We start from the raw sequence: 14,429 nt of genomic DNA on the forward strand, positions 1-14,429 counted from the left end.
TTGTATGGAGCAAATGTTTTATCCTGCTTGTGCTGGAAAAGATATGTGACAGAAGACTCCCTGATGGTTCAAGTGTTTATTGTTAAACCTGGTACAGATCTGCCCAAACTGCTCAGACCTTAGGATACTGAGATACCCAAACTGCTGTGGATAAGAAGCAGGGTAAACTGAGCAAGCTCCAAGCTTCTGGACAGCACAAGCAACATTAAATTTAGCCAAACCCAAGGGTGAGGTGTTGCGGCTGGCCCAGTTCTACCCTGGGAATGGGAGAAAAAGGTCTGGAGCTAGGCTTCCTGGCAGGGTTTGGGCTCGTTTTTCATGCACCCACTGAGGGAGTGAGATGGAGATTGCTGCTGCTTGAATAATCAGCTTCTCCTTCTTTGCAACGCTGCCCTGCATGTCTGACTCCACCCTGCAATACAAGAACAGCCCTTGCTTTCCAGGGCTCTGTCACAGGCATAGCGGGCAGCAGAACCACAGCTATGTTGCTGTTCCCAAGAATCTGCTGCCAGAGGCAAGCGCCTGCTGTGTCTTTGCCTAGAGAAAGCCCACGAGGAAAATGTAACTCACACAGCAAATCCACGATAGCAAATCCACGATACTGTGGCTAGAAGTCTTCTAGTGCCCGCACCAGCACACGTGGAGCTGTTCATCATGCAGCATACAACACTGCTGTTGTAACAGCTATTCCTTGTTCAGTAGTGGACAGTGCCAGTACTTCGCTGGAGCCCTGGAGCAGTACATACACAGAGTCGACATATTTACAACTCTTAGGAACTTGCAGTTCCCTCCAAGTGGAAAATTCATGTTATACTATGTGTTTTACACAGTTTCAGTGCTAAAAGAAATTAGAACCCTTCCTTCCCTTTTACAGCTACATCCAGTCTTTACTATTTTCTACATATCCTTTCAGTGATGATTTTCTTTACAGAGCTATCCAGCATAAAAAGACAAAATACAGGCCAAAAAAAAGGAGAATACTGTCACATCAGGTTTTGGTTTATAAGTAAGGAAGGTTGGTCTGTGTTTTACGGGATGGGATTTGAGAAGGAAAGTTAGACCATGTGCAGGCTAAGGGAGGGCGTTTGCACTTACAAGGGGCAGGATGGGAAATGAGGCACTCGAGAGGGATAATGGCAAATGAGAAATGGAATTAGCAGAGTCCAGGAGGTGCAGAGGAGTGACAGGTGATGAGTCATGCCAGCAGAAGCAGGGGAGAGAGGAGCCTTACAACGAGGACACAAGCTTTGAAAGCCACACAGACGAGGATTTGGACTCAGGGATGAGTCTGAAAGTATGTGTGGAGAGAGGGGAGAGGAGAGGTGGGATATGAGCCCTGCTCCTGAGAAGATACATAGTTCAATAGGTTTAGCAGATCACAGGTAACACCAGCATATATTCAGCCATTGCAATAAAACAGCCACGTGCACATGCCACATGGTCTGAAATACAACTGTATGCAAAAAAAACTGTTCCCTGCTGTATAATCTGTAGTATATCAAACTCTAGTAATATATATACCCATGTGGTCTCTTTTAGCTAGACTTTTTCAAAATGGTGCAGTTAAAATTGGCACCACACAAATATGAATGCAATTCAGTCATTTCACAAATGGTTTATGCCTATTTAACTTGAAGCTACTATCAAAGTAAAGATTTAGGAACTGACTGATAAATCTAGGCAGTGGCTCTGCTGCTATCCCCCACTGATAGTGGCAAAATTGACATTTTAATTCACCCTGCCAATGAAGATGGGCTGGCAATAACACAGCAGGCTGTGCACCAGAGAGGCGAGAGTATAGACCCACCTTGCCCTGCCACCTCTTTGCTGTCAGCAGCAACTGCGAGCAGAGAGGCATGAGAAAATGGAGGTTTCAATGCCTGAAAGAGATGCAGTGAGACTCAGCAGAACTTGGGTATCAGAGCCATCAGATTTGTGATCAAGAGCCATGCCTCAGTAAATTACACACCACACCTCAGCCAAGCCACCCGAACTGTCTGCCTGTATAGCATTTGCAGTGTGATGTCTTAAGTGCATAAGTTAAAAATAAACAGCGTTATGGGTATAAAATCTCAAGTCATGCTGAGTTAGAATGTGTGATTGGCACTTTATAAATGTTTACAGTGATTTATAAATAACAGCATCTCTTCTGCCACTCATCTGTCAAGAAGTCTTCTGTAGGAGAAGCGAGAGAGCAATGGGGAAGCCACTGGTATTTTAAGATGTTTTGGGCCAAAGTGGGAAACAGAGGTATTTGGGGTGTTACATTGTATCTCCCTGTTCCCCCACAAACCTCACACACACATGCCTTGATAAATTTGTGCTGTGGACCTGTAATTCCATTGTGGCTTTTTGATGTCTACTCAAACAACATTAGCTTTTCTGTCATGTTTTACAATGTAAAAAATTTTGGCAAAAATGTCAGCAGGATGGTATCTTTAATCATATTTATTGATTGACCTCAAAAGGCTCAGTGCAATTTCACTGGAACCCCTCAATGCAACCAGGGTCAGGTTCAGCCGGTACCTATTCCTAGCACTGCCTACAGCCCCAGTTTCACAAGTACCTTTTGTTTCTAGTGTCCTTGAAGCCACTTGATTTCCCTGATATTTTTCTTTCAGACCCTCCTTATTACAGCTAATACAATATGCTACATAGCTAGAAATGGTTACTCATAGGTAACATGAGGGTTTAGTAGGTAATATCTAGAGCAGAAAATACATCTGCTCACCAATGACGGCTGCAGTTTGCTGTTCTTTGACCAGTCCTGTGAACTGATGGAACCATTAAAAAATCCTGTGCAGGTATTATTAATCCTACTTAAAAATTATTATTTTTTTTTGCATTGCAGTTAAAAGCTAAACGGAGGTCCTACGAGCCCGGCTCAAGAAATCGCCAGGAAGATGTTCAGGACAGCAAACTTAAGACACTGACTCCACAGTCAGTGGGAGCCCAGCAGCTGGCTGCCATGGCCCCAAACACTGGTGTGAATAGCAGACGAAGGGGATTTCTGTAGGACACCCCACGTGGTGACAGCCCCGGTGTGGGGTCCAGGCAGAGAAGCCGAGGGCACACCTGGGGAGAGCCGGTGGCCTCCGCACAGCCCGGTGTAGGAAGGCACAGCCTGGCCCCCAAATCCCTCACCTGTTGTCCAGCCACCCCAGAGAGGCATCTTCCCAGTCTCTCTTTCCCCGCAGCTGGAGTTTGTCCCCCATGTCTAAAAGCCGGGTCAGCATCACCCGGAGTGGTGCAGGACGGAGGTGAAGTTGCCCCGCTTGGCCACTGTGGCCATCCTCGGGTGCTCGAAGGCTTGTGTGAGGGGCCACAGGGGAAGGGCTGGCTGTGGAGGCACCGGGCAGAGGCTCTGCCCCGAGGCGGCCCCGGCGGCCACATACAAAAGCCTCGATGACCCCACAGAGCCCCGGGCCCGGCCTCTGCTGCCAGCCTCGCGTTGGGCCCCGGGCCGCGCCGGGCAGGGCAGGGATGGGGGCGCCCGCTCAGCGGGGAGCTGCGGGGCGGAGAAATGGCGGCGCCTGAGGCGGCTGCCCTGGCGCGGGACGCTGGGCTGCGGGCGAGTGTCTGCGTGCGTGTGTGTGTGTGACGGGGGTTGAGGGGGGGGTGTGTGTGAGACGGGGGCGTGTGAAGGGCGGTTGTGTGGGTGCGTGTGTCTGTGCCGTGGGGTGAACGCTGTGAAGGGGGTGACCGTGTCTGTGTGCTGGAGGGGGTGAACTCGACGTCTGTGGTGGGGGTGAGCTCGGGGAGGGGGAGCAGCGTGTGGTGGGGTGCACGGCGTGTGTGGGTGCTGGGGGGTGCACTGTGTGTCTGTGGGTGTGTGTGCTGGGGGGTGCACTGTGTGTGTGGGGGGGTGTGCGTGTGTGCTGCGGGGTGCGCTCTGTGTCTGTGGGGGGGTGTGTGTGTGTGCTGGGGGGTGCACTGTGTGGGTGTCTATGCTGGGGGGTACACTGTATGTCTGTGTGAACGCGGGGGGGGGGGGGCGCAGGGGCGGGCCAGCGGCAGCGGCGCTGCTGGCCGCGGTCCAGCCCGGCGCACTAATACAGGCTGGCGGCTCCCGCCTGACTGACGCCGGCCGGGGCTGCTGCTGCTGCTGTTGCTGTTGCTGCTGCTGTTGCTGCCGCTGCACCCTGGCCCCGCCGCCGCCGCCGCCGCGCAGCTGCAGCCCCGCTCCCGCCCGCGGCGCGCCGAGACCCCAGCCCGCGCCCGGTGGCAGGTAAGAGCCGGGTCTCCCGGCCGCGTCCCGGGAAGGGCCGGGGGGGAACAGAGGGGACGGTCCCGCCGCCGCCCCAAACTTCCCGCCGGGGCTGCCCCGCATCCTTCCCCGCGCCGCGCCGGTACCCGGGGCGGCGGCGGGGCCGCAGCATCCCCCCGTCCGCTCAGCGGGGCGGCCGCGGCGGCGCCCCGGACCGGTGTCCCCGCGGCTGGCGGCCGCGACCCCGCTGCGCTGGGGCGGTGTGCGGGCGGGGGCTGGGGCTGGGGCAGCGGGGAGATGAGACAGCCCGACGCCAGGACTGCGAGCGAGAGGAGGAGAGCGGGGAAAAAAACATTTTTATGGATGGCTAAACGCTGACAAGCCTCCCCGCTGTTAGGATTTCTTTCCTTCTCATTTAAGTAGGAGAGAAAAAAAAAACACAACAAAACCCCACATGACACGTTTAGAAATACTTTTCCTTTCAGAGGTTATTTTCTGTTCAAGAAATCCCGCTCCTGGACATGCTCCCAAGCAAAACGGAGCAGAACTTCTCTGGGCTTTGGGTTTGTGTTCCAGCTACAGACAGGGACTCTCTCTCTTTTTTTTGGCTCCGAAATGAAAACGTTACTTGTTAGCAAGTAACCAACATTTCCAAAAACAATAGCCCTCGATATGGCAAGTTATGAATTATTGTAGTTTTATCTCCATGCCCGGGCAGCTCTAAGTGGAGGGAATTCAAAGTTCGGCTCATTTATAACAATTCGGATATTGTGCAGTAACTTTGTGTTTTCCTACTTTGATTTTATGGGTAAGTTTATTTGATGCTAGCCAGGTCTGCTTTAAAAGAGGCATTAGTGGGAATAAAAATAAATGACACACACATGGACGCGTGCGCGCACGCACACACACACGCTGTTAATTACTTGCGTTTTATAAATTAGTGAAAAAAAATTTCAGCCTGGAATAGTCAGCTTTTCAGTGAATGAGCTCTCCCTTGGCAGAAGTGGGAAATGATGTGCACGGCTCGGGAGTGTATTCAAGTTTGCGGTGGTTTGGGAAGGACACTGCAGATAAGGCGAGTTTTGGTACTTTGTATCTCTGATGTGTGGAAATGTGCATCTTTATACCTGCCATGTGTTTGTGCGGTAGGAGTAATCTTCTCATCTTTAGGAGTATAAGCTGAAGAAAGCGCTGCAAAATTCTTCCCCTCAGCAATGGTAGGACAAGTGTCATCGCTCAAACAAACCTCATCCGTTTTAATCAAGCCAGACAACTCCCTTCTTTCAGATTTGATAAGTACCAGTGTCTGGCTGGTTCATGTTTGCTTCCTGTTAGATTTTAAAGCAGAGGCTGGGGATGTTTGTGGTTGGTTTGTTGTTTTGTTTTGTTTTTTAATATTGAGTTAATTTGACATTGTAGCTAAAATAAAGGTGCCCAAAAATATATTTGAAGTGAGTTGTATCAAGAAGGATACTTTGTATTATATTTACTGAGTTTGGCAGTAGTTGCCACTCTCGTCTGTCCTTTGTGATGGAGTTAAAAACGTTCTCTTCTTTACTTTGTTAACTCGCACATAAGCTGATAAACAGTAATTCTGCAAAAATGACTGGAATAAGAATCAAGTGTATTTTATCATGAATCCTTAAGACAATCAGGATTTGTAAATTGATATGAGTTGGAGATAGAAGCATATTTATGTATAGCAAATGAAACGAATACGCACAAAGGTTTACTCTAAACTGTGAACTGCACAACTTTGTGAAGTAGTTGAGTATTAATATTTTATTAACACACTTGCCCAAGGCTTAGAGGCATGCACACACATGCCAAATATCTGCAGAAAGTAGGGACGTGTGTAGAGGAACTGGGTAGCACCTTGGGTTTGGAAGCTGCTCTCATGGAAACGGGTAGTAGTGCCCCATCATGTCTTCAGTGGGTACAAGATGAGGCCTAACTCAGTAAAGCAGGAATGTAGAAGTGTCAGTATAACGTGTCACATAACATCTGGACAGTTAATCCTCCTTTCTCTCCTTTTATTCTTTTACAGACTTTCTGCATCTTGCATTTGAATCCTTAGCTATCTGCTGTTATCAGCCCAGGAGATAGTGTGTCATGTAATCCTCTCTCCTGAATGCTAAAGTGCTGTAATTTTGATGGCCAGGCTAATCTGTCTCGATAAAGTTTTATTTTTCCATTGTTAAATTCAAAGGACAATGACTACTAATTACAAGTCACCTCTAACCAAAACACTAGCTGGAGCTTGGCACTGGCACTGATACTGTCTAAGAGTAATTCCAGCATCAGCAGTACTAGGCACCCCGTTTCAAAGAAACTTAGCAGAATAAGGGGAGCCAGAAGGGAAAAAATAGATATGCTCTGGGTAATTTGTTTGCTGCAAAAAGTATAGCGGAAGTGTACAGAGATTCCGTTTGCTGTGCAATATACCCCTTACAAATAATTACAGGGGTGGGGAAGAAAGAAGAAAAAACCCATCATAAATATTTTAAGTGAAAACAGCACAGCAAAAACATACATAGGAAAGTTCGTTCTGGTAGACCTCCTGGTTTCCTGCTGCAGGCAGGTATAAAGAATCATTAGTGTTGTTGTACATTAACAGCAAAAGATAGTAATAACAATGACAATTTGAGAGAATCATTGCTGTCCTATTACTGTCTTTGAGAACATTTGTTGTAAGGAAGCATGAGGCTCTGAATACAGTATAATACAATTAATTTTTCAAAAATATCCCTAATTATTTCCCATCTTATATTTTGTCTATAATGTTTGAATGGTTAATACTGTGGGAATTTTACAGATGAAGAGGTGAATTAAAGAGTCTAGGGCCCTGTGTATTTATTATAGCAGCTGAAAACCTTGCTGTGCTTTTGCAGATGAGTGGATCTGATAGACTGCAGGATCAGAGCCCAGACTGAGGTCCTGACTAATACATGTATGCATTTAAATCGAAGCAGGTGCAACATTATCTGCCCAAGTTTTATGCAGATACCTGTGATTTTTAGAGAGATTGTTCTACAGGACCACTTGCAGGTTTCTGCAAGAACTATTGCAACATCTCAGATGTAAGGTTGAGCAGTTTGCTTTGAGGTTCAGCTCCCCTGGACAAGGACACAGCAAGGACACAGTGGAGGTGGACACGGAGTGGAGTCAATTTCCCAGTTCATGCAGTCGCCCCTACATAAAAACACAAAACAGAAGAAGAAAATCAAGTAGTTGATCTCTGTTTTTTTGAGACAGCATTAGATTGATGTGTATTTCTGACTGGAAGGAGAAATGCTTTATCTTTCCCCCATCCTTCTCTCCAGAACTTTTTTCCTTCCCGCTCTTTTTCCTTATCAGTACCATCACCATCCTCCCCTCTGCCGAACTTAGCATCATCTTTGACTTTTCTGTTTCCTCACAGGTCTTGGTACTCCCAGATGTCTCTTGACACTTTTTCTTCATGTTGCTTCTTACATTTCTCCTTCCTTTTGTTTGCAGCTGCCAAAGCATTAGTCCACACTGTGGCAACTGTCCAGCTTGATACTGCAACCTCCTGTTTCCCAACAAGCTCTTTTCTCCCACCTACATTCTGCTCTCAGTCAGCATGACCCCTGCCAAAATCCTGCATCTTTTGCTTTTCTTTCTGAAATGTCTCCATGCAGCCTCCTGTTCCGGAGTATCTATATATGCCTGCTCTTTCTTTAGGGTTTGAAAATGTTCCCTACTTCCGGAGCTCCCCAGAACTATTGGCCTCAAACTCACCGTCCACTGAAAGAGAGAAATGAGGAGGAAAGAAAATTAGCAGACCCTCAGGTCACAACAGCTTGTTCTCCTTTAGGCTTCCTTTTGCTCTCATTACCTGGCTACAGTAGGAGCAAGATTGGTCATTTCTTGATGGCAGTTATTCTGTGTTTGGTCTGGTGTTGTACGCAGGCACACAGCCGTGCTGTGAAGAACAGCAGTCAGGGAGCTGGCAGGGAGCTGGCGGTGGTGGTACCCTTCCCTGAAAGTGGTCTCTGCTAATAGCAAAGCTCCATGTAATGAAGAATCCTTTATAACGCAAATAACTTTGCTGCTGAGGTCAATACATTTCAACAATACTTAATCATTTTTTTGGGGTGTGTTTTTGTCGCGCCTTTCCTTAACAAAAAATCCTTTTTCTTTTTTTTTTTAAGCATTCCTGTGCAGTGTTCCTCATCAGGAGCGCTCATAGTGCTTTATAAAGCTGTTCCCATCAGGATACCTGTATGATAGATGCAGAAATTGAGGCACCTGAGGGAAGACCATTTACCCAGAGGCCGGTGGCAGGATGCGATCGATCCCACACTCTGCCCAGCAGGCACAGAACTGACCAGAGGCACAAGCAGTTCACGTGGCTTTTCAAGGCTCCCTTATGGTTACTTGCTGGCCTGGCCTATCCAAACCTTCTTGTCCCTGCCAAATTAACCTGGCCCAGCTGCCTACGTACAGTTTCTTACCCTGCAGCACATATGAGGTAGCTAATTTATCTCTTTCTCATCAACAGATCTTGAATTACTTCACACAGGGCATGAGGCCTCCACAGGGACATCTAGAGTAGAGAAACCAAAATTCATTCCTGTGCGAGGCAGCAGCCTGCAGCTCCCACGCCTGCCCTGCTGCATGTACTGCAGGACTGATGACCAAGGCTTCATGGTGGTAACCTTCTTGGGCCTCTTGGGCTGGAGGGGCTGCATGGGGCAGAGCCGAGTGCTATGAGGGGAGAGGAGGGGGAGAAACGGCCCTGGAGAGATGGGGTATTCCTTGGACTCCTGGGGTGGGTTTGAAGAAGAGAGATATGTGTCTTGTAAAGACTCGGGCCCCTATTTCTTCCTTTTGCTCGGTATTCTGTGTTTTCTGAAGCTGACTGTTACCGCGGCGTGTCATCTTACATGCTAAAGAGAATCTAGCCCTTGTTTTATACTCCAAGGCTCAAATGTAGGCATATGAAGCCTGTTTAATCTGATAAGCAAGTGTTCTGGTTTGCAGAAAAGCTGAGCACCCACATCTTCAGCTGAAGTCGCTGGGAATGGCCAGTCATCTCCTCCTTTTCCCTCACAGGAGGGAACTAGATAGACAAGTTCTTGCTCCTCTTGTTCTTAGTCCTGTTGTTGTGAAATAACTTCCATGGAGAGTTCAAGCATATCCAGATATTTTTCATGGAAGATGCCTCAGTACTGTTGCTTGGGAGCATTGGCCCCTTGTCCAAGGCAATCCCTGCCACTGAGTCAGATCTTTACATGGACAAAAGACACTAATATTAGTGCTTACCTGTCCTCCACACTCTTACTTTTCGCAGTTCTGCAAGACATAGGCCCTGTGGATGCTCCACCCTTCCTCCCCCCTGCAGGGTTTCACAAGCCACTGAGGGCTCAATTAGCACAGATTACTGCGGATGTTCATGCAGGAGAACCTATATGTCAATCTTATTGCATTAGCAATTTCCCACAGTGATGCACAATGAAAGCCTTTTAGGAAAAACAGATTTGAATGTGATATGGTTTGAACCCAATGAAATGCTAATATGATTCCACGGAAAACTGCTAACACAATGTATATGGAAAGCCTTTGGTGTGTGAAACTTATCCCCCCATATGTACTTGGTCAGGCTTTCTCACCTGGGAGGAAGGAGAAGTGGCAAGCAATACTGCTGTTCCCTCTCCAGGCCTCCTGTCAGTCAGAGAGGAAGCACTTCTGGAAGCTCTTCCTTTTGAGTATTTTATTGATGATCTATATGATTTATTGATCTGTATTTCAGTGGCCAAGCTGTGTGATGCTAAATCTTCTGCAAAAGATGTCTTGCTGTGTTAACACTGTAACTCAGTAAGTAACCCTTCCAGCAAGCCTCCTAGCTGTCTCTCTGTCTCTGGGACCTTGGGTGTTAGGCAGGGAGCCTCTGTGCCAGGCTACAATTAGGAGTGTGGCTGGGGGTGCCCTGTCAGCGTGGGGTGCTTAGGGGCAACAGACACCCCAGCTAACTCCCAGTGTCATGGGTTATCTCTGACGTTGTGTCATTAGATACTTGGCACAACTAGGTAGCAGGTTTCAAAAGCATGAGATGCAGTCCTTGCGTGGGGAGAACCAGGCACCAGAGTTTCCATTGCCGGGATCAGACCTTGCAGATCTGCCAGTGGGAGCCAGCCTCCTGTCAGTTCGGTGTATTCCCGGGGAAATGAAGGTGTTCAGCACCATGCTGGACCTCACCCGGCTGGCCCTCAGGTCTTCTGTTAGGTGGGTGGGATGTGCTACCATACAGCACAAGGAGAACATTTGCTTTATCCGTTTGCCCTGTGCGCACTGTAAATGTACAACCAGAGCTCCAAAGGGGCATTCCTTTCTAACAACTTATGACACTCAACTTTCAGGATAGGTTCCCATCTTACTTGAGCACCACATCCTTGGTGAAGTAATTGTTCTTTAGATGTATCCTTATTCACAACATTCTTAATGTCTAACTCTAAGCAAATCCTTTTCCTAAAATGGGTATTTGGGAATGTTTCCAAGAATGCCAGTGATTGATAACGAGGATTACAGGATCCGATTAGTGTGGATATAAACTTTAGGCCAGCAGTGAAGCCGAAATTCTTTTCTAGTCCCCTTCTTCCTTTGTGAAGTGTTTGTTCTGGAGGCACTTAGCTGCATGCTTTGTATTAGAGACGAGTCAGCGTTTATTTTAAAAGCAGGAACTCTATTTTTTGCGTATTTCCAACCGTTCCATTTTTAGAAACACCGATGGGCTTTGCTACAGTTTCTCTGGGAATGGTGGGTATGTGAGGAATGCACAACTGACTGTCTATAAAATGGGGATAACCAGAGCCATGAGAAGACATTTTGACTCCCCAGAGCAGGTTGGTGCACCTCCCCATCATATCCCACTGCCCCCTGCCATCTCGCACAAATACGTCCTCTGAGCAACCCCATGGCACGTGCTTCTTAGCCTCTGGCTCTGCGGGAGGAAGGCAGCTGAGAGAGGGGCTCTTCCTCAGAGCTGCTGGTCTGAGCCCGAGCAAGGCAGCCACAGGAAGGGGTAAGGCAGGGACTGGGTGAATGGGTCTTCCCCGTGCCTGTGGGGAGCAGGGCGTGGGGCAGAGAAGAGGATGTGTCCCTGTGGGATTGCATCTCAGAAACTTCGGTGTGGCCTAGCCAGGGAACACAGTGCAGTTCATTCCATGTAAACATCACAGTTGCTGGTTTCCTTTAAAAATTAATACCGAGGAAGGAAGTGCAGTCAAAGAGAGATCATAGTGATAAATTGGTCTAGTTTCATATTTTTGCACAGGCTTTGGTTGTGGTAATTTTGTGGGGTGCCTTCAAATACTGTGGGAGATTTTCAAAGGCAAAAATCAGCGAGAATGTCCAGCCCTCTGGTTTGAGTTTACCCCAAACAGCAGGATGCAGGTAGCCCAGGGGCCGAAGCCAGTGTAGCCATGTTAGCCTAGTGCTGCACCTGAAGAGAGGGGCTCTTTTGCTTGGTCATAGTAGGGGGCATAGGATCAGAAGGACTCATCTCAAGAGGTTTTCGTATCCCTTTCTCCTTCACAAGGCCAGCGCAGTTATTCTTGAAGAAAGCTGTGTAGTCTGCAGTCACAGACCTCCAGCAGCAGTAACTATCCCAACACAGAGCTATCCTTTTCATATGTTCTCCGTGTTTCTTCAAGTGGGCACGAAAGACAGATTGCCCCTGTCCTGCTTGCAACAACCTTTTGCACATTGACATACTGCTAACATGTCCATGCTTCTCTCTTCTCCCCATCCCATACTAATAAAGCTTTATTGAAACATCTGTCCATGTGCTCACTCACAGCAGTCCCACCACAGGAACTGGTACGTCCCTTCCCAGTCAGGCATCATGGGCATACCAGAAGTGAGCTCGGTACTTAATTTTCTTTTGTGACTGAATTTATGCTTTTTAAGCGCATCCACGAGTGTTTGACCTATGGAGATTTGTGTAGCTGTCTTAAGGTGTGCAGCTTATATACTTGAATCTATCCTTTATATCAAATGAGAATATGTTATTCCTGTCAAGAGAAGCTGGACGTTGCTGAGTAGATGAGATAATATTTGATTGATTCCACAAGCTCAGAGGAATTGTTTGGAAGTCACAGGTGTTCAGGCACTGGCATCAGATTTTGTCCTTATTTTATCCGTGAGGCAGTGAATTCAGTGAAGACTCCACAGTGTGGACAAGTGGCCGGAGAAGCGTGAAACACCGTGAGATTTGCTCTTTGATATTGATGGCTTCAAATACAGTTCAATGTAGAAGGGCTTTCAGAACAAACTTGAAAAAAAATGAGAAAATTAGTTTCAGAAGTTTGCATTATTCATTTGGGCTTATAGAAATAAACAATGAGATGTTGCCAGGGCTGTGTGAAGCATGGATAAATTTGAGTCTCAAGTACTTTACCTCCTATCATTGCAGCTGTTTTCAATTGGAGCAGTCCAGGGTCAAACCAGGAAGAAATTTAGTTTCTTAATTAAAATAAAAAGAACCACCTTCTTTACATCTCATTTAATTAAAACCCTGGGTGTCAGGTTCTGTGGTTGTGGAAGAACTCAGTAACATTGTAATGAATAATTCATTCCTTGTATCTTGCTGGGTGCAAAAGGCAGTGGTTTGAGATAGGTTCATAACAACACCCTTGTCTGGCGGGTCCCAAGCACAAGAAGAAGCCCCAGCGGATCCCAAAAGATGTCGTTGGTGCCGTGAGTGGAACATGAGTCTTTTCAAGTGATTTACATGAGTTAAGAGTAACATGTGGCCACCATTCCCGAGCCATGAGCTCGTTACTGTAGCGGCAGCAGTGGTGGCTGTGCAGCTCCGGTGTGTACTTCCATGCTGGTCTTCAGGAGTAAATGCACATGTGAAAACCTCTCCTGCCCAGCTCTGATCCACTGTGCCTGCAAAACCCTGGTGCCAGCGGTGGTGCTTCAGGCACAGGATGCGGGAGCAGGTTCAGGGCAAGGTTGATGAGGTTCCTCATTCATTTGAGGGCAAGTATTTGTAAACACACTTTTGTTTGTTTATTTATTTTGGAACCCTTTTCCCTGCTAAGGTGTGGAAGATCCACATAGCAAACAGCAATAATGATGTGACCAAGGAAGTTCTTTGCCAGCCCTGAGCACCTGCTGGCTGCTGCCAGCTGGGAACATTTGAAACCAAATCAGGACTCGATTACACTGAGAAAACTCCCATGCTTTTCTCTTTCATAGTAGGTAGAAGTAACCGAATCAGTGGTAGGTAAAAATAACTAACCAAGTGCGTGTTCACAGCATTCCTCTTTATGTTGTTAGACTGAAATAATTTTCTCCCTTCCAATTCTGTTGTGATTTAGTCACTGAGCGGCAGACTTCCAGCTATAATTGTCTCACTGCTCCATTTTCCAGCCGTGTGCATCTCCAAGAACTGCACAGCTTATGTCTAGACGACCCTCTGAGAAATCTCCCTCTGTGGCCTTGCTTAGCTGTTGCAATGACACCGAGACTGATGATGTCAGCCATTTTCGAGAATGATAGCCATGCCTCTCACGGCTCGGTTAGCCGAGGCAGGTGCTCCGAGGGGAGGGAATGTCTTGGAGCTTTATTCCGAGACCAGATGCATATGCACATCTGCACACATCTGCGTTTACACACATGTGCACAGATACGCTTTTGAGAGAGGCTGGACGCTGTGCTTTTACACAGTTGTGTTTTAAGCCTATTTTCACTAGCATCCGTGCGGTTTTCCTTTTTGCCTTCTGCATAAAGCTTAGAGTGAAATTTAATGAGGACTGATAACAATTCCCCTGCTGCACCCATGGGAACTGAATTAGAGGGGAACTTCATCATTATGTTGGCCTGCACAGACATTCTGCTGAGGGGTGATGCGAGTGTTGCCCGACAGAGTGGATCCTTTTTACATTAAATGAAATGTAAATTTCACAAAATCTTTCTGTAGTGGAAGTGTCAGCATGCTGCCACGTGAGACACAGAGGAGGGCACGTTTAATTTCCTTGAGCTCTGGAACCCCTCTTACTGACTGCAGCAGGACCTGGCTCTGGTTAGGAAACAGTAAGCCCACAATGATGGTGTTTCATCTGCTTTTCTCTGCTCTTGGTGTGTCACGCTCTTCAGTAGCACAGAGGAAATTACTGCAGTGAAGTTCCTGGAGGAACGCATTTCTTCTGTTGACCTGAGGACCTACAGGCTAATTCTGCACTGGAGGGTG

At 47.4% G+C, this 14,429-nt stretch overlaps 1 protein-coding gene across 2 annotated transcripts in view; it reads left to right on the forward strand.

The window, feature by feature from the left end:
* Positions 1–4,150: 4,150 nt before the first annotated feature.
* The window catches only part of SMAD9 (SMAD family member 9), a 44,396-nt gene continuing 34,117 nt past the window's right edge, over positions 4,151–14,429 (forward strand). For both annotated transcript variants that reach the window (XM_068421493.1, XM_068421502.1), the window contains exon 1: positions 4,151–4,228. The gene's annotated coding sequence lies outside the window, so the exon portion shown is untranslated. The remainder of the gene's footprint in view (positions 4,229–14,429) is intronic.

The sequence above is a fragment of the Nyctibius grandis genome, chromosome 2 (assembly GCF_013368605.1).
Source record: "Nyctibius grandis isolate bNycGra1 chromosome 2, bNycGra1.pri, whole genome shotgun sequence".
Lineage (NCBI taxonomy): Eukaryota > Metazoa > Chordata > Aves > Nyctibiiformes > Nyctibiidae > Nyctibius > Nyctibius grandis.